Source organism: Lissotriton vulgaris, chromosome 12 (genome assembly GCF_964263255.1).
Source record: "Lissotriton vulgaris chromosome 12, aLisVul1.2, whole genome shotgun sequence".
NCBI lineage: Eukaryota > Metazoa > Chordata > Amphibia > Caudata > Salamandridae > Lissotriton > Lissotriton vulgaris.
The window spans coordinates 720,578,987-720,599,095 of record NC_141700.1 but is presented as its reverse complement, the minus strand read 5'-3'; the positions used below and the strand labels follow the sequence as shown (position 1 = coordinate 720,599,095).

The window sequence follows — 20,109 nt, the reverse complement described above, 5'->3', positions numbered from 1 at the left end:
TCAAAAGTATCTGCAAAAAAATGTTACGACGCCCAACGTGGGGCTCGAACCCACGACCCTGAGATTAAGAGTCTCATGCTCTACCGACTGAGCTAGCCGGGCCCTCTACATCTTCCACCTCTTTTCTTTTCATCCTCCCATTTTCTCCCTTCATCAGTCTCCTTCCTTCTTCCCGTCCCTATCTGTACCTGCCTTTAATTCCAATACTCTGGACTAACTCTGCTCTTTTCATGGCCGTGCAATGGAACCGGGTCTGCTGTGACATTTAGGCATTGTAACGTGTGTGGGCCTCATTCGCTGCCGTATAACTAGGGCCAATGGCATTATGCGATTCTGGAGCCACGTCGTTTTCCGCATAACTATGGATTTGCTGTACTGGCCGCAACATCTATCACCTGCTGCTTAATTTAGAGATTTTAACAAATAAAAACCGACCTCAAACAGATCAAAAGTTACTAAAAGAGCATCAGGATGTGCGCGCGCAGTGGGAGACCCTTCACGCAGGTGGACTGGTCATTCTGAAGCTTCGTAAACATGTGGTGGAACTTACAGATAGGAAGGATGCGCAGAGCCCTCGGTCTCACCAGCTTTCAGAAGACAACCTGCAGGGGTGGGAAACGCCAGGAGTGAAGGATTGCCGCCCCTCTTGTGACTGGTGGGATAGAGTATCATGGCCACTTGTGATGAGGGCAACATCTTTTTACTAGGCACGTGGCCACCAACATCTGTGAGAGGGGCTCGGGACTCAAACCTGAGCAAAGAAAGAAAGAAAGACTGGGATTTCACATAGCAGGTTGAAATGAGAGGGAAGCTTCCATTGCAGTCCTTTCTTATGCAAAATGTGTCCTTTTCTGAATAAAATCTTTCGTCCCTGGGTGGGCTTGAACCACCAACCTTTCGGTTAACAGCCGAACGCGCTAACCGATTGCGCCACAGAGACTGCTGACGGATTATGCCACAGAGACTGCTGAAGGACAGCCCATACATCTACTTGGAAGAAACCTTCATAAACACGTACTCCTTCAAAGCTGCTAGAGTAGTGATATAAACAGGGAATTCGAGCACTGTGTTTATAAAAGAAAGATTAACAGGAAAGTCACATTTTTCTTCCATTCTCCGCCTCGCTCTCCCCTCCCTCCGCTGCCTCGTTGTGTGCTGTTCATTAGCTCCCACTCACGCTTCTCGGCGCACCTTTCCCTCACTCGGGGGCGTGGCTCCCACTGGTGCAGCAGGTGCAGTGGACCTGGGGCTAGAGGGGCTAGAGGGGCGGGGGGCACAGATACCTCATTATTGATGCATTTCACAGTTCAAATAGTGTTTCAACTACATGGAACTGTAACAAAGGATCAGACGAAAAGAAACAACATCTCAGACAAGAGGAAACTGTAACAAAGGCTCACACAACAAGAAACAACATCTCAGGCAAGAGGAAACTGTAACAAAGGCCCACACAACAAGAAACAACATCTCAGGCAAGAGGAAACTGTAACAAAGGCTCACAGGACAAGAAACAACATCTCAGGCAAGAGGAAACTGTAACATAGGCTCACAGGACAAGAAACAACATCTCAGGCAAGAAGTTGTTGTAACAAAGGCTCACACGACCGGAAACTTCACCAAGCCTAAACCAAGAGTAAACTGGGACAAAGAATTAACGAATGGAAAACTGCAACAAAGATTCAGCTAGAGGAATGGCATCGACATCTCAGACAAGATGAAACTGTAACAAAGTATCACACTACAATAAAAACAAACTCAGACAAGTGGAAACTGTAACAAAGGGTCACACAACAAGAAACACCTCAAGCAACGGGAAAGTGTAACAAAGACTCACACAACAAGAAACTGCAACAAACCCCAGAAAGGAGGAGAGTGTAACAAAGACTTGTGGGCAGAGGATTATGCCTCAAAAAGTGTAGTAAAGGATAATAACACAAAAACTATATCTTTGAAAGTAAAGGACTCATGTCAACCTTAAAAAAGCCTCCACATAAGGCAACAGTCACCATGTGTGGCCCTGGGCAGCCAAAGCACAGCATGATGTCTCATTATTTCTCATAATGTAATAGTAGTTCGTAGAGCAGAAAGGCTTCTTTGTTCCAAGCTGTTAAAGAAGCTAAAATCAAGTACCTCATACGAAAAGGTCATTCAACAAAACAGCTACAAATTGCAACACTAGCACACATCTCTAATTTCATTGTTGCAGGGTTACCAGTGTCATATATTCCTTCATTTATTTGATGCACTTTTTTAACAGTTTGCCTTTTCAAGTAAAGTCCAAGTACACGCATTCAAAATTCAGTAACTTTCCCTCAAATTCTACCCACCTTGCCCTAGAAGTAAAATACACACTGGATGTTTGGTGTCATTTTTTACTTTCCCAGCCAGGCCTAAATAGAACAAACAATGCAGCACATGTGATTGGTTGTGTTTTCTCTTGTTGCATCAGGGACATAGATACTCTTTCGTGCAACTGGTTGATGATATACCTCCTTCGTATCCAGTCATGTTATTTTCTTAGAAATCTGGTGCTGTGATCCTGAATTTAAAATTGGATAAAACACCCCTGAATGGATAAAAAGACTTAGTGAAGTTCTGGTCTCACAAGTCAAGCATTTATTCTGCTTTCAAAAGATGAGCAGGGGCCCAGAGCCCGCTCATGAGGGGCCTCCTTTGAAACCCCAGTGAGGCCAATCAGTCACGCATTGGTGAGATGGTCTGCGCACCTGCAGTGGTGGCTGGTGAAGTTCAGAAGTAGTGGGGCATAAAAAGCATTGTTCAACCCTATCACTTAATAAACAAGTGAAGTAACAACGGTGTGTAAGCACTAGTACCAGGCAGCTACAGAGAGAACTAAATACACATGCACTATGACACACACGCTGTGACACACATGTTTTGATACACACATGCTCTTACACACATACACAAGTTCTGACACATTTGCTGTGATGCACATACCCTCTCACAAACACCCACACTCTGACAGGACACACATGCTCTGACACAAGGATGCACATAGATGCTCTGAAACAAGGGCGCACACGCACACACATGCTCTGTGATACTCTGGCTCTGATACATAGATGGCAATATCTGAAGTCTTTTCTCTTGTCCCGAGGCCACCACTGGCGGAATGTGTCCAGTGCTGCAGATGTCGTCTTATTACTGAAGCCGTGTCTGCAGTATTGTGACCCGTTGTAGATGTCTCATCTGGTATATTTTACTGATTTATGACCCCACATTTGCAGGTTGTGCTTTCTTAAGGTTTATGCATTTGGAGTGTTGTTTTCAGTTTTGGACCCGATCCTGCAAACGGTCTTTATTTCTGGAATGCTACATGTAGAGTGTGGTGTTCTGTTCTGAAGGTTTTGTCTGCAGTATTGTGTCTAGTTCTAGATGTCTCAGCTGGTACTTTCACTGCTTTAGGAGGCCACACTTTCAGTGTTGTATTTTGTTCTGGCCACTGCATTTTGAGTGTTGTTTTTCCATTTCTAGATGCTGCTTCTGGGGTGTGGTGTTTAGTTCTAGAGGCTTTGTCTGAAGTATTGTGAGCAGGGGCGGCTGGTGACATTTGACAGTGGTGAGGCGTAAGCTAATTTGCATATTTCAAATCAAGTTAAATAAAAAAATATATATAATGTCATACATGAGGTCACGTTGAGAGTGCAAAACCTTAATCATGGCAGCTGCTTTCCCACTGGGATAAAATCGAGTTGAAGCCAGGCCTCAAATCTAAAACGCACAACATCAGATTGCTTATAAACTGCAAAAACACATATTTACTCCACCCCAGATGGGACTCGAAAACTGCAAAAACACATATTACTCCACCCCAGATGGGACTCGAACCCACAATCCCTGGCTTAGGAGGCCAGTGCCTTATCCATTAGGCCACTGGGGCTGCTTACAACACAATCTAACTGGGGCGACTTAAGGAAGAATCCATTCATCTACACGTACTTCCTCCTCGAACTGAATGTTCTACACACTCGTCTCTATGAAACAAGAATATACAAAGTAGCTATTGGGGTTACTTCTCCGAGGGCCCTGGCAGGGCGAGGGGACATTCTGGAAAACTGGTGCAGTGTCAGACATGTAACACTCGTAGGAAAAGGCACTAATTGGGAAAACTAGCAATTTGACACTGGTATCTCGTGAAAGGGGGGTGTTCACTACAAAGTATCAGTTTCACATTTGTATCCTACGTGAGAGCTGGACCTCGAGCAAGGGACAGCATCACACACGCATTTACCACGACCTTCGGGGCAGATGAAGGAGCATTGTAAACTAGCACTGTTCATGGGGTTTCTGCACCAGCTCAGTGTCCCACCTGTAATCCACGTGAAAGGAGGCATTTTGCGCACACTAGTAGTTCCACTCCTGTTACTCTGGCGAGAGGGCAAGTCTTTGAAACTGGCATTGTTTAAGACCAGTAACCCGTGAGAAAGGGGACTTCTGTGTAAACTAGCCATTTCATAAACAAACAGAGGCCGCAGTACGAGTGAGGGAGAGGGCTCTGCCCCCCCCCCCGAGACAGGGGGTTATGTACCCGGGCTATGTATTGACCAGCCAATCCTGGCGCTGTATGCAGTGCCAGGATTGGCTGGGGGGGGCACCATGACTGCTCCCCCAGTCGCCCTGTGCAACCCTGGTCCTCTCTCTAAGGGGAAATTCACAGGGAATCAATCTGCGCATGCGCGGGCTAGTTTCTGCCCATAAATCTACTTGCGCAGCTGCAGCAGGCCCATCCTGCCACCCACCCCACCCCCCCGCGCACTCTGGAAAAGTTGGGTGTCTCCCGGATTCCCGGCCGGCAGGTAGCGAGCACGATTATTTCAATATTTGTTGTATTTGTATTTTTGTGACAACGCGGTGGGTCCATGGGGCTTAGTGGGGCTACGCCCCTTCGCCCCAATGGATGCACCGCGCCTGATTGTGAGTGCTTGGAAAATGACACTGTCTGCTGTGTCAAGTTGTGAAGCTCCCATCTGTGATATTTGGTTCACTTAGGGTGGCTTCACCTAAAGTTTCTATCATTCTGGAGGTCTCTTCTGAAATATTGTGTCTGCCCTGGGAGACTCATATGGAGTATAGTCAAGCGTTGCAGACCTCATATGAAACCTCAAGTCCAGTTCTCGCTGCCAGACCTAGAGGTTTGATGCCACTCTTCGAATGTTTGAATAACATATCTGTCTTTATGAGCCAGTTCTCTAGGCCTCCTCTGGAGCATTGTGCTCTATTCTGGTGGCCACGTATTTCATTGGACACATTTCTGGTGGTCAGTTCCGGGGTCTGTGCCCAGTTCTGGAGCGCATGTCTGGTTTATACTATCACTTTTTGTATGTTCATTTAAAGTGTTGAATAATAAATTTGTAGAATTATCGTCTGGAAAATTGTACCTGGTTTTGAAATCGGACAGGACTCAGCTATAAAATATAGGTACAGCCATCAGACACAGAGTCCAAGTAGCTCGAAGTGATCGTATAGTGGTTAGTACTCAGCGTTGTGGCCGCAGCAACCTCAGTTCGAATCCAAGTCAGGTCTGTGTCTTCTCAGCATTCCCGGTATGGGTTGTACTGTGCAGCATCTTTGTTTCCTCCAGGTTCAGGTACAGCCCTGGTGGTTTAGCACTGACTACAGCTAATGATTCAGCATCTGTAATTGTCAAGTTGTATCATCTTCTGTGTCTCTGAGGCTCATATGTACGTTTAAAGAATAGGAGGGTCACAGATAGAATCTGTCATACTACATGTGAGCTTCGAAGCTGCTCTCTTCATGTGAAGCATTCTGCTGTACAGCAACTGCCTGTGCTCTTGTCAGCCTTATGCAACCTCAAAGACCATATGATTTCCAGATAATCTCGCATTGTGCACTACTTATAAGCGTTACACAGTGTGGGGGAATAGCGAAGCATTGCTGGTTCAGTGGTAGAATTCTGGGCGGCCCGGGTGTGATTCCTGGCCTATGCAGCACATCTTTTTTAATCCATCTATTTAGCATTTTTGCCATAGAAGTTTAAAATAAATTCGGACTATACAATTGTGCAATATTATAAATAGGTTTGCGTTTCTCTGAAATGGGTATTGGCTGTATGAAAAAAATCTTTCAAAGTAGCTTTCGTAACTGTTATAAAAACAAATCCACCATTCAAGCCATGTGTCAGGTTTTATTGCGTGTAAAACACAGTGCAGCAACCTCGCTGTTTCTGATTACCTACCCACTTCTCTGATGACTTAACTCATTTTTGTAGCAAAAGCTACAAAATGATGAAGGTTTGTGAAAATGCGGGATGATCAGGTAAACGTGCTTAGAAGACACATTAAAGGGGACTCAAGGCGCTAAACCAGGACGAGATCATGGCTGTCATAGATGGATCCCTTCTCGGTGTTCATAAACTTTTGGGGATATAAGGAGAACTTTTTTCTAGTTACATGTATGCACCTGGTTGATTGGAACCCTTGTGTCTTGCTGACTCTAATTATAGGCCATTTTGCTCTTTTTCATGAAATTTTATCCTTATTTGTCCCTAATTTGTTCTTTTTGCCCACAGAATACCCACCCACATCCTTGTTGTTTCTAGGACCGCTTCCCAGGACCGTGGTACAGACATTATGCTCATTGTCTGCCAGTTCAATATCCCAAGTGCGCCCTGATGAAGGAAGCCTTTTGGCACTTGTCCGAAACGCGCGTCGGCGCTTTTTTCGTCTTTGTGTGTAGAGATATGGATGTGAATGTCTGTGTATGAATTGGACTGTATAAAAGGGATGTTTGGATGCATGAGTGGATCTATTTGGTACCTTTTTTGTAGTATCACTGCGTGTCCTTGGTTTTGACTGTTTTTACATGTTTTTGATTATGTAAATTCTTTCTAAATGTTTTTTACTGCTTAAATGGAATTATCTATCTAAAAATCATGTTAATATTTATATTTATATGCAAAAAATGAAAATTAAAAACTTTTTTGAATAAATTTATTCTCGTTGTGGTGAGTGGGCCAAACTTCTGATGTGAGTTGAACTTTGTTATCTAAGGGAACACCCCTTCATGTTTTTTCCTCTTGTCATAGATGGACCCTCCCGACTGAAGTGAAGGACCAGGTTTTTTGAACCTAGCGGCGCCAGGGAAAAAGCCCGATGCCTTCGAGTTCCCCTGCCTCGGCAAACAGAGACACGGGACACTTCTTGATGATGTCAAAGACCAAAGTTTATTGGCTGCAACCAGGAACAGAGATCTACGAAGCACAACACGGGTGGTTCGCTAGAGACTGCACAAATTCAATGAGCGGAGCATGGTCTTTTATGCCAAAAATCACATTCCAAAGGTCGCATTGATTACACACAAACTAGCCAATCACGGGGTGACATTTCAAACATATCGCATGACGACAATCCCATTTGCCGTTGTCCAACCCACCAGAAATGACCAAGCACATTCCAATATCCTGTCGGATCAGGCCGGACAAACCCATCATAAAACCTCAACCCAATTCAGTAATCATGTCGCAAAGGAAGGAGCAGAAACAGATTGGAAGCAAGATAGAAAGGTGGGTGCCGTGTGCTGTAAACTTCGGCATGTCCTGCTCTTTGATCTTTATCTACCAGCTGCTTAACAAGGAACTGGCTCAGCGAGGTCAGCCTCGGGCAAGGAGTCAGTTCGGCCAGGTCATTCAGAAGTCAGCTAAGGTGTACGTGTCTCAAGGACTCATTCAGCCGTAGTCATCGGCCTATGTGAGGGCAACCACACAAAATGGCTGTCGCACACAAAATGGAACCCGAAGGTTCAAACGAAATCCCTAAATACATAGTGTTCTCATTGATCGATTAATGCGAAAACACTTGTACATACCGCACTCATGATTTGCGGTTCGCTGATTCCAAAATCGTCTGTTTCCGACGACCTATATCGAACGGGTTCGGAACCACCGAACCTCACACCCTTAAACTACGGAACTACAGCCCCTCCTTTTGCCCTTACATAGGCAACAAACCCAAACTCATGTCAGTCTGAATCTGGATCTATATTCATCAGATCATCGATATGTTGCTGTAGCATCATCATAGTACTTAGTACCTCTCTCTTGACAGGTCTCCTTGCACACGAAGTAGCACAGAGGCCACAAATAGCAGGAGCACACTGTACACAGAGACAGAACAGGAAAAGGATAGCTAAGACCATCCCCAAGTGGATATCAATCCCCATAACCATCCCATCTGAGGTAATTGAAATTTTTATGGTCAAGTATGTCCCCTAACGTGTACCCCAACGTCTCCATGTACGTGCTTAAAGTACATGTAATTTCCCTCCATGACCGAATATGAAGACGCAAATACATTTGCGTCCAACGTTAACATGTCCTCTTTCAGATCCACCATGAATGGATCGATAATTCAGTTCCTAACCATGCCATGCCAACGTCTTTACATGGTACACTTTTACGTTTTTCCTGGCTCTGCCGAGCTAGGCCCTGATTTCTGTCTCCGAGCCCTTTCTGCTTTCTTTTTCTGAAAGCTGCAGCATGGACACGTATCCCTGACCTCTGCCTTACTTCCTGCCAAGCGAAGCGGTGCCTGGCTCAACCTGGCCTGCCTGCCAAGACAGTATTTTGCCTTCAAGTTATCTGTTCAGCCTCCTCCAAAATACATTCCTGTCTTGTGATTTAGGTAAACAAATCCCCGGCTGCAGAGCAAAGAGCCAGCCTTCCTGTTTCCATGCAAGTAATTTACAGTTCCCGTTGCCATAGTAGGCCCATGGCCCCGCACGTAGACACGTAGACACATATGCACGCACTAGCATTCAGTATAGAATAGCCTCTGCCCGAGAGACCTTTTACTCCAGATAATACATCCTCCAAACATAAGATACCAGATATGTTATAGGTACAGGTCGTTCTGACATCCCAGACTTCTGTCTCCTCTACTAGTGTTAAAGTTCTCCCCAGTTACACGTCTATGTCACGTCATGCTAGCTGCGCGCGCATCCGCACTTCCTGCTGACTCTGCAGATTACCTCTGTGCATACACCCACTTATGACACTTTCTGTGACGTCCACATTATACGCCTCCGCGTACGCCTATTACACGCCTTCTTTCACGCCCCCTGCTACGCACATGTGTTCTTATCTTCTCCTTTTCACTTGTTACGCCTCCTATATGCAATGCTAATGTACCGTTTTACTATATATATTGTGCACTGTAATTATAACGTTGACTTGTCCTGACATTGTCTTGCCATTTTCCTGACACCCTGTTGACTTGTCCCTTAGCTCGAGCCATCGAATTAAAGCCCGTATGACTCAGATACCACGGACTCTGCCTCTCATTTGATTGAACTATTCTTGTACTTGTCACTAAAAAATGATACGGTAAATTTATTTACCACACATCAATGACCAATCTCCTTCATCTAAATGGACAGAATCGGAGATTTTATGTAGCTTGGAAATGGCCTGGAAGACTGTCGGAGCGTTGTCTGGAATGAAAACGCAGCAGCTCGATTGAATCAGTTTACATACTCCACCTCTGTCTGCTATTATGACATCAAGAGCAACCCTATTCTGATGTGTCATAAGTCTATACGACTGGAGCTCAGCAGTTAAGTTACCTAGGGCACCGGCAGTTTCGACTATGGTGGACTCAACCACTCTCGTCAACTGGCGAATATTCCTGCTGTTAGCCATCGGTCCCCAGAACGGCAGAAAACCCTTAAAGAAATCTCCCAACTCTTGCCCTGCAGTATCTTCCTGACTGAAGACACCTCTAGCAACTCTCTGCTTATGGTAATCTGCTGCAGCTGTAAAAGTGGGAGGCAACAAGAAGGAAACAAAACATGTGCCCGAAAAGTCAGGGGGCAACCATGTGTATGCTTTGTCGTAGCAGACAAAATAAGTACCCTTAGCGGCAAGAAATGCTGGGGAAGACTGAGACGTAAATACATAGGTGTCAGTACAAACGCTCTTCCCTAGCTGAGCTCTCGGATTCTTGCCATTACCCTGCAGACAATAGCGACCCTGATGGGGCACTATCCAAATCGGTGGAGAACTTTTCGCTCGCTGGTTAACACTCAGACTAACTCCATATCCAATAACGTTCCAACCAATGTATGCTTGTGTCTCATCTCTCGGAATAGTCTCATACAAACTTATCCCTCTAATCATGTCGACTATAACCTTGACCAGAGCACTATTCTTCGGATTGTCTTTCACTGAACGTTGGGGATAGACACTATGGGCATAGATAAACATCGTTCTGTAAGCCCAAATAGAACCATTTAAACTAAAAGGCAAAACCAAATACGGAATACTTTTATCGGTCGTATGGGGCATTAGACCACAAATCCAACAATTCGTTGTATTCATCACTAACTGGTGTTGGTGCAAAAGTTGAATAAAGGAATTATTGGCAAATTCCAGTCATCTAACTACCTCATGTTCAGGCAAAGGATGAAAAGAATGAGAGAAATTGTAGGTGGAGGTGTAGGTTGCACAGTGGGAATAAACGTCACTTTAAAAGAGAATGTCACATAACCAATTAAAAATATCATTAAACTCAATAGTAAAAACAAACATGGTATTAAAAATCTTTTCTGTGTGATTAGCTTGCATATCTTATTCTTAAAATTCATTGTCCTTACAGGCCTCTCCAACTCGAAGAAATCAATCCTAACTAAATATGCTGCTCGCGATGGTAGGGTGTTCTATGCTAAGGAATGCCTCTGTCAACCCAGGACAACTCCCTTAGGCCAACCAGAACCTTCGACCTATTGTCTCAGGCTTGCACTCCAAAGACTTGGCACCGCGACCCTACAGCTGAACCCGGATGGCGGTTCGAAAAACAAAAATGAGTAGATCCTCGGTGGAGAGTTAACCTGCAAACAGAAAAATCATAAAAACTTCATTTGTTTTTTTATTAGTCCCACGACTCTTGGTCGCAAATTATAACGATCCTTTGCTGGCAATGTTTGATCTTTGAACAAGAGTTCAGGCTCAGTAGTGTTCAATCGATTCAAAGGAGGAACAGCTTCTTGCAAAAGATCGTCACTTTCTTTCTCAGAGTTTGTACCAATCAGACGGGCATCGGTGAATGGCAAAAATCGTGGCACAGTTTCTGTTTCAGAGTCTGGGAGTCCTTCCTGGACCCACCGGTCATACGGTAAGGGCAATGGTGCCTGCTTGCAATGTACGCCGTGGATCCAGTGTTTCTTGCCTTGCACTCGAACTGCAGAACGTGTAGACAGGAGAACTAGATGTGGTCCTGTCCAATGCGGCTGATCATTCTTGTTCCGCTGGAAGTTTTTAGTGAGAACCCAGTCACCGGGTTTGATGGCGTGACCTGGATCCTCAGAAGCTCGTGGCAAACTTTCATGAACCTGTTGGTGTAAAACACGCAGTTTAGCCGTCAGTTCATGCAAGTAATCAAGCAACACAGGATACTCGAGGTCACTAAACTTTGTTGGTCTTGGTACACCCCAAATATTCACCGGGCGACCAAACACAACCTCATGCGAACTCAAACCCATTCGCGAATGCACAGTCATTCTTGTGGACAGGAGCGCTAAAGGCAAAGCATCTGGCCATTGTAAACCAGTGCTCGCTTGGATTTTGGCTAACTTTAACTTTAGAGTGCAGTTATAGCACTCGACTAAACCAGCTGATTGGGGGTGATTTGCAGCGTGGAACTTCTGCCGGATTCCTAATCCCTCACATACTCTCTTCATTACTTGACCCATAAATTCACTCCCATTGTCACTCCAGATAATTCTTGGCAATCCAAACCTAGTGGAAAAATTTCTTTATTAGGGCTTTCGCTGTGGACAAGGCAGTATTGTCCTTCAAAGGATAAGCTTCCACCCATCTAGAGAAGGAGCAAACAACCACCAAGACATATTTCAGGTTGTTGCACCTCTCCATGTGGATGAAATCTAGCTGCAAAGCCTCGAACGGATACGTAGGAGGAGCAAAATGACCAGTTGGTGTTGGAGTTCCCTTACCAGGATTCTACATCAAACACACCATACAGTTCTTAACCAAATTCTCTGCACATTTGGGATTTCCCACATTCTGCCAAACCGGAGCCAACAACTTACAAATCCCTTTCACGCTGATATGTGCCATCCCATGAGCCATTGTAACAACTGGAAGCACATACGCGTCAGGCAACAACCATCTTGGCTGCTCGGACAAATCAGTCCAACAACCATTCGAGTCCAATCTACCCTTACTTTCTCTCCATTCATTCAACTCTTTCTCTGTAGCTTCAGCTTGGATGGATTTCACACTCTCAATCGTATCTTCACACATACTTTTCTCTGGAACCCATCTCGCCGGACCTGCAACATACATTCGGCTCATCACATTTCTCACAGTTTCTTTCGCAACTTCATCCGCAAACGCATTTCCGCGACCAACATCATCCGTGACTTTCTTATGGGCACTACATTTCGCAATCGCTACTTGTAACGGCAAAGTAAGTGATTCAAGGAGTTCATTCACCAACTGCCCATGCTGAATCTTTGTTCCATGCGAAGTCAAAAACCCATGTTCACGCCACAAACGTCCAAAACTATGAGCCACACCAAACGTGTACTGGCTGTCAGTATACACATTCACTCATTTTCCTTTCACCAACACACTGCTCTGGTTAATGCAATAAATTCTTCTACCTGCGCTGAATTATGTGGGATACGTGCAGCTTCAACAATCGTATGCAAAGTCGTAACAGCATATGCCGCAGTCGTATCACCATTCGGCAACTTAAAGCACGAACCATCAACCCACAAAGTACCATCACACTCTGGAAGAGGAGTATCTCTAAGGTCTATTCTCCCTTTCGTTTCTTCCTCAGTTCTCAGAAAGCAATCATGTTGTTCTTCAATATCATTATCTGTCTCAACTGAAATTGGCAACAACATGGCTGGATTCAACGTGTTGCATCGTTTAATGTGCACATGACTCGCTAACAAGGTCAACTCATAACCCGACAACCGAGCACTAGTTAAGTGCTGTGTCTTGGTACGGTTCAACAAGGTATCCACTGCATGTGGAACCATTACAACTAACGTGTTGTCCATAACCAAACCAGCAGACTGTCGAATTGAAAAAGCCGCTGCCGCCGTAGCTCTCAAGCAACTCTGCAACGCTCTAGCTACCGGATCTAAAGTCGACGAAAAATACGCACATGGGCGTTGCTTATCGCCAAACTGTTGAGTCAACACTGATAATGCACATCCCTCTCTCTCGTGGACATACAATGTGAAAGGCTTACTGTAGTCGGGAGTACCCAACACAGGAGCCGAACACAACGCATTGCGTAATTCGGAGAAGCTCCTCTGACATTCGTCAGTCCAAGGAATAGGATTTAGAGTATCCTTAACAGTAAGAGCTATCAAAGGTTTCGCTAACAAAGAAAAATTAGGGATCCACTGTCTACAGTACGACGTAATACCCAAAAACGCACGTACTTCTCTCTGTGTTGTAGGAACATTCATTTTTGCAATAGCTTGAATTCTTTCTGGGGTCAGTTTCCTTCCCTCCATCGATAAGAGGTGACCTAAGTAGGTTACTTCTTGTCGACAATATTGCAACTTGGAGAGAGAAACTTTGTGATGAAAATCAGACAAGTGGCGTAACATCGACAAAGGGGCTTCCCTACAAATCTCTTTAATGTCAGTGGTGACTAGCAAATCGTCAACATATTGAATAAGGGCAGAACCATCAGGTAAAACCAACAGATCAAGTTGTGTTTTCAAAGCTTGGCTACTTCGTCCTCCTAAAGAGAATCCAAAGATATCTCTACCTTCCACGGCAATCCGGATGCTGAAAAAAGCATTCTTCACATCAATCACTGAGAACCATGTGGCTGTAGCCGGAATCAGAGTCAACAAAGCAGTATTATCAGGCACAACAGGAAACTGTGCAACAATAACCTTGTTCACTTCACGAAGATCGATCACAAACCTATATACAGGAGGCTGTGAAGACTCTGTTCTCTTCAGAACAGGCAAAACGGGACTATTGCACACATTACCTCTCGTTTCCTCAATCACACCCTTTTCGATCAGATAATCGCTAAAAGTGCACGCTCACCATCACTCGAGATGCGGTACTGTGGAATGCGCGGTAACTTAGCATTCGCCTTCAGTGTCACAACATATGGAGGAATCTCTAAAAGACCTGCATCATTCCGACCAACAGCCCACAACGAATCAGGTAAAGAAGACAATTCAGGTGGAAGTCTATCTTTCGATATGTACATCGGAGAGATCACTCTCTCACCCAACGTAAGATGTACTCCTGACAGAGAACAATACAACGTCGCATACAATCTCTTCAATAAATCCAATCCCAACAAGTTCTCACCGCAACCTGTAGTCAAAATGAGGGTGCTTCAAACTTACGAGGTCCAACAGAAAGAGACAATGGAGCAGAAATCGGAATCGTAACCGGGGCGCCAGAAAAACCGACAGAAACGTTCTCAGAGCCAGACAAAGGTGCGCCAGGGAGTTTAGAGTGTATTATAGAACTCTTCGTAGCACCAGTGTCTAACAGAAAAGGCTCTGACACACCTGATGCAATCACTTCAACATAAGGTCCACTCTGATCTACTGGAACTGAAACAACTCCCTCTTTTTGTCCATGGCTGTCCTAACAATCATTACCATCCACTTCCTCACCTTCGTCATAGTAATCGTCCATATAGTACTGTGCTGTCCTACCAGACAAATCTTGCTGCTGATCAAAACTATTCATTGAGTTCTGTGGAGGCAAAGAACGCATATTCTGTCCTCGACCTCTACCTTTAGGGGCTTGTTGAGCACCTCGACCTCTTACACCAGAAGCACCATTTGTGAGCTGTAACAAAACCGGACAACTATTCTTAAAATGGCCCTCTTCTTTGCAATATGCACACTGATTAGGCCCATACGGAAAACGCTGTTGAGAAGACTCGTTCCTTTGCGAGTTTCTCGAATATTGCTGATTCTGCTGATAATCGCGTTGATTATTAGTACGAGGTGGATAAGCTGGTTGTAGAAGAACTTTAGTCTTCAATTCCTTAGTCTTCTTATCCGCTTTCTCTAACTCATCTTTGCACCTATTTTCATAGTACTGGGCTGTAGCTAAAATCTGCGCTGACGTGGAAACAGCCCAAGCACTCTCGGAATCTTTCAGCTTAGTACATAATTCAGGAAGCAAATTATGTACAAATTTGTCGACGAACAATCTCTGGCCACCCTCAGTAGCCATATCCTGACCACTATGATTTACAAAGATCTCTTCAAACCGCGTGAAAAAGTCAGTCACTGTCTTGTCTTTCTTCTGCTTACAAGCAGACAACTTGTCCCACTTAACACGCACTTCAGGCATCAAAATCTTCATATAATTAATTATCCTACCAGGGAGTTGAGTAATGAGATCTTCAGGCTTAGCACCTCCAACTTGTCTATCATTCGCAGCACTAATATTAACCCATGTATCACCCAATTCTTGATCATGATCCGTATGTCGAATCGTACTCCAAATGGGCTGTGGGACAACATTTCCAAACAACATATCTATATCTGCTAAATTCATGATGCCCGAACCCACAGTCTGAGTGAGCTCTGTATAATATCCTGCTGGATTTTTGCGCGGATCAGGTAAAGACTGCTTAAGCGCTAAGACTTCAGCACGCTTCCAGGGAACATGTACCCATACACGCTGGAAGTGTGCAACAACAGGTGGAACAGCATTAGGATCAGCAGGTCTCCAAACTAGAGGATTCTCACGCATCGGATATTGACGCGCTTTTCTCCTAACTGACGAATCAGGCTCAAACAATTGCTCAGAAGGAGTGTCGCTACGAAACGACAAGATAGTCGCAACTGCTCTTCCAACATCACGAGGACCCACAACGGTCCCTTTCGCAAATTCAGAACGTATTTGGTACAACTCATCAGGAGCTTTACCTACTTCTTCAACCCATTGTTCATAGAGGAATCCACACATCATCTCAAAAACGTACCATTGCTTTGGTGTTTCCCATTGAAGGAAAACATCCATAACACCCTCAAGATCTATCTGAGAAGCGTACGTAATCCACTTACGCGCCAAATGATCCAAAACTGTACGTTCATCTGTGTCAGGCAACTGACTACGTGATTATCTACGCTCACTAACAGGAGACATACCCAATTGACCCAACAAAGGAGAAAAGAAACCAGAAAAAGCAGCAGTCATTCTCTGTCTAGCAGAAGGAGAAGATGAAAGAATAAGAGAAGACGGAATAATAGTAGAAGAATCCAAAGTCGGAACAGAAGGAGTATTGTAGATAGGCATAGGAGTAGCAGAGGAAGAAGGAAGCAAAGTTGGCGGCCCCTGAGGAGGCTGCGCCAAAGGAACAGTAGCCAACGGAAGAGGAGCTGGCTGTGGAGGAATTGCAGGTGGCACTACAACCGGAGGTTGTGGAACTACAACTGGTAGTGGTGGTGCCGTAGCATTTTGTACATAAGGAGGCGGCGAACTCAATAGATGCGACATTAAAGGATGTTTCGCAAGATCTTTCTTTTCTTCCTGCTCTTTAAGCGGCAAAACTGGGTAGCATTTATATACCGCTAACTTCCTAAACCTGAGCATTTGTTCTCTCTCTTGCTCTTCCTCATTATCCCTATACGCTATAGCAGCTTGCACCATTGACAAATCTCGTTATCGTTTATTCTTCTTCGCTGATTTAATTTCTTTCTGTTTGGCTTCTTTGCGCCATATGCGGAAAGAGTCAAACAGTGCCGGCCGGGCTTTCTTTTTGAACAGTTTAACTTCGAGATTATCTAAAATCTCAGTTTCGAAGCTACCATAATGGGGCCACTGTAGGACACCGTCATTCTTCATATATCTTACCCAGATGTCATTATAACTAATAGGACCTACACCATGCTTCACATAGAGATCATATGTAGGAGTTCCAATTGGAGGAACCGGACACCAATCCTCTAACCAGGAATCCTTAGAACAACCACAACTAAATATCTTTCCAAGTCTGCTAAGACCAGGCATCTTCGCTCACTAGTCTAGCTTCAAACTACAAGGGAAATCTGAAAACGATAGTCTCGTGAATACATAAACCCTTGGCTTTGGGGCCTGCAGGTACCAAATCAAAGCGATCCATTAAAGGATACCAAAACAAACTAAGGACTGGGAGACGCTCCTCTCATACTTAGCTGAAATGTCGATGGCGTCACCAGAAGACCCGTCAATCGTCTCGCTCTACAAATCGTCTTTGGCTCCAAGACAGGGCGACAATCAGGGCAGCAGTCCTTCGTAGCCGTCGGAGAGCGGGGAACCTCGCAGCAAAGACTTTCGGACCACGACGACATACAGGGGTCGATGAAGTGGCAGGCCTTCCTCCAGAATTTCCACATGGAGCTCTCCACGATCTTCGGTCTTGGACCGGTACCGCTGAAGTCACCCCACATTGGGCGCCAACTGAAGGACCAGGTTTTAGAACCTAGCGGCGCCAGGGAAACCGCCTGATGCCTTCGAGTTCCCCTGCCTCGGCAAACATAGACACGGGACGCTTCTTGATGACGTCAAAGACCAAAGTTTATTGGCTGCAACCAGGAACAGAGATCTACGAAGCACAACACGGGTGGCTCGCTAGAGACTGCACAAATTCAATGAGCGGAGCATGGTCTTTTATGCCAAAAATCATATTCCAAAGGTGGCATTGATTACACACAAACTAACCAATCACGGGGTGACATTTCAAACATATTGCATGACGACAATCCCATTTTCCGTTGTCCAACCCACCAGAAATGACCAAGCACATTCCAATATATTGTCGGATCAGGTCGGACAAACCCATAATAAAATCTCAACCCAAATCAGTAATCATGTCGTCAAGGAAGGAGCAGAAACAGATTGGAGCAAGATAGAAAGGTGGGTGCAGTGTGCTGTAAACTTCGGCATCCTGCTCTTTGATCTTTATCTGACCAGCTGCTTAACAAGGAACTGGCTCAGCGAGGTCAGCCTCGGGCAAGGAGTCAGTTCGGCCAGGTCATTCAGAAGTCAGCTAAGGTGTACATGTCTCAAGGACTCGTTCGGCCGTAGTCACCGGCCTATGTGAGGGCAACCACACAAAATGGCTGCCGCACACAAAATGGAACCCGAAGGTTCAAACGAAATCCCTAAATACATAGTGTTCTCATTGATCGATTAATGTGAAAACACTCGTACATACCACACTCGTGATTTGCGGTTCGCTGACACCAAAATCGTCTATTTCCGACGACCTTTATCGAACGGGTTCGGAACCACCGAACCTCACACCCTCTAACTACAGAACTACAGAAGTCTCCACCGCTGGTATGCTCCATCTTAAAACATACTTCTTTATCGTCTGTCTGTCTCTTTGCTGTCTATCTGTATAGCTGCATATCAACCCCCTTCCCCCAGGGCACAAGTCCTAAAAAAAGAAGTGGGGGACTAACCTAGTTAGGCAGTATGCAAGTGACATCACAGCACGCGACATCACGGCGCATGACATCATGGCGAGCGACATCATGGCGCATGACATGTAAATGTAAATGTATTTGAGCTTATATAGCGCACAGCTACCAGCAGTGGGTTTCCCGGCGCTTGCTTAGGGAACCCGTCCTGGTATTCCCCGTGTGAGATAACCCCGGCAGGGTATCCACAAGGTGAAAGCCAGGCATCCTGCCGCGAGGGGCCGTTGTGGAGATTAAGCAAGCTATTGCCCAGAGTCGCAGAGTGTGAACCCGTGAGTCAAGAAGGCACCGGAGCGAGAATTATCGAGTCCGTGGAATTTATTGAGCCCAAGACCCGCCGAGGCAGGGAATTGAACCCTGGTCCAGGGCCAATCTCAGCTTCCGTTGGCATCACAGGAATTGACATCATAGAAACCAGCAGAGTAAGTGGGGGCTACACCAGAGAAATATGGCAGTGCATTGGACACTAAACAGAGCCGATGAATTTTGGGTTTGATGCACAGGGTACTCTGCCGCATTTGTGATTATCTTCCTCCGTTTTTTTTTATCATATTTAGGATCTTTTATATCCCTCTCCTTACTGATTAAACAAGATACACCCACGGTATCCACACTTTCACCATCACTTCTTCAACCAGTGCAGGGATCCGCGTGACCCAATAGTTCAATATAAATATATTACTATGCATCAATATGCAGACAACAATACACAGCTGGGCCTCATTTATAAGGCCATGCGTCACTTTTACGCCGCTGGTGCGTGCGTCACTTTTTGTGACGCACCAGCAGCGTAAAAAATGTGCCTTGTTGCACCATATTTACAAAGTGACGCATCTAGGTAGATGCGTCACTTTGTAAACCCCTGCGCTACATTATACCTACGCCAGGTATAATGTATGCAGGGGGGGCATTCTGACACAAGAAAGGGTCAGAGAAGTGACGTAGTGAAATCTATAAGATTTCACTGCACCACTTCTAGGACACAAATGCGTCAATTTCTTACGCCTACCTCACAGCAGGCGTAAGACTGATGCAAGCCCTTTCACATGGGGCTTTTCCCATGTGAAAATACACATTGCTGGAGTTGCGTCACTTTTGTGACACACTCCAGCAATGCGTCACTTTTGCGCCATACAGATACGTCAGAAATACTGACGTATCTGTAACTCCTTGCGCCATGATGCGCCATACTGTAAATATGACACATCATTGGTGTCGCAAGGAGGGCGCAGTGAAAAGTGACGCATCGCTGTTTTCACGCAGCGATGTGTCACTTTTCAAAAATTTGTCCCATCTGTGTCTTGAAATTTCAAATTCTGCATGCAAACTAGACCTAAAAATTTCCTTTAAAAATCAAAAAAATGTGACGACCTTGTTCTTGAGGTGAATCCTACAGACACTGAATTCCGCCTCCTCCACTCCAATGACTCAGTTATTCCTGCTCAAGAATGGGTTGAAATTCTCACAGAACTTGATACTGTTCCCGCCTTGTTCCTATTGTGAAAAGTGCTTGATTCTTTTTTTGATATGAAAATAAATTTGCCTCTCCATATTTCCAGACTCAGAAAGCTGCCTTCGTCCAACTCCTTCTCATAAGGAGGATATAACCTTCCATTCCGCCCTCAGCCT

General features: G+C 45.1%; 2 non-coding genes across 2 annotated transcripts; both read right to left on the bottom strand.

Annotated features, from left to right (window-relative positions):
• Positions 1 to 866: 866 nt before the first annotated feature.
• TRNAN-GUU (transfer RNA asparagine (anticodon GUU)) lies at positions 867 to 940 on the bottom strand. The gene has a single exon. It is a non-coding gene; the product is annotated as a tRNA-Asn (tRNA).
• Positions 941 to 3,831: 2,891 nt separating this feature from the next.
• Positions 3,832 to 3,904, bottom strand: TRNAR-CCU (transfer RNA arginine (anticodon CCU)). Its single transcript has one exon. It is a non-coding gene; the product is annotated as a tRNA-Arg (tRNA).
• Between the last annotated feature and the right edge of the window lie 16,205 nt (positions 3,905 to 20,109).